The 1,084-nt window shown below is 32.5% G+C and overlaps 1 protein-coding gene across 1 annotated transcript in view; it reads right to left on the reverse strand.

Moving 5' to 3' along the window:
* The window catches only part of LOC106470814 (monocarboxylate transporter 10-like), a 72,089-nt gene that overhangs the window by 53,527 nt on the left and 17,478 nt on the right, over positions 1 to 1,084 (reverse strand). The gene's annotated exons all lie outside the window — the stretch shown is intronic.

Genomic DNA, 1,084 nt, shown 5'->3' on the forward strand with positions numbered 1-1,084 from the left:
ACAATCAACACAGTAAAATAACACAGATATTGTCACTAATCAACAGAGTAAATAACACAGATATTGTCACTAATCAACACAGTAAAATAAGATAAATATTGTCACTAATCAACACAGTAAAATAACACAGCTATGGGCAACAATAAACACAGTAAAATAACACAGATATTGTCACTAATCAACACAGTAAAATAAGATAAATATTGTCACTAATCAACACAGTAAAATAACACAACTTGGGCAACAATCAACACAGTAAAATAACACAGATATTGTCACTAATCAACACAGTAAAATGACACAACTATGGGCAACTACCAACACAGTAAAATAACACAGATATTGTCACTAATCAACAGAGTAAAATAACACAGATATTGATAGTTATTTATAAAGGGTACTATCGGGTTTATGCATGTATCAATATTTTTTTAGAAAATATATCGAAAATTCACGGGGGGGGGGGACAGGAGGGAGAGATAACGTCGTCGAGCGCTGAACGAAGAAAACTGTCGTGGTTACATCCCCTCAAGTCTTCGTCGTCGTCGTGCCGGATAGAGTTACATGAAGTGGGTGAAGTTAAATTATATTCTTGTTTTGTTTATTTATAGTCACAATTAAAAATGTCCCATATACATTATATACAGAACAGGAAAATAAAACTTTAAATAATTTGAACTTGAAACAGAAAAGTCGACTTAAAACATATATACGTATTGAAAAAAAGTCGACTTAAAACATCTACACGTACTGAAAAAGTCGACTTAAAACATCTATACGTACTGAAAAAGTCGACTTAAAACATCTATACGTACTGAAAAAAGTCGACTTAAAACATCTATACGTACTGAAAAAAGTCGACTTAAAACATCTATACGTATTGAAAAAAGTCGACTTAAAACATCTACACGTATATCTATCTACTCGGAGATTTTTGTTCAGAAAAATGAACACGTCAACAATTTAGGATTTCAGCCGGTTCTTTCGGTTGTTTATGACTTCACTCGGAAGGGACTGATGTTGTTAGAATGCACAGATACCTTATTGAAACTTTGTTTGTTTGTTTGGAATTAAGCACAAAGCT

This window comes from Limulus polyphemus, unplaced genomic scaffold (assembly GCF_000517525.1).
Source record: "Limulus polyphemus unplaced genomic scaffold, Limulus_polyphemus-2.1.2 Scaffold4232, whole genome shotgun sequence".
NCBI classification, from domain to species: domain Eukaryota; kingdom Metazoa; phylum Arthropoda; class Merostomata; order Xiphosura; family Limulidae; genus Limulus; species Limulus polyphemus.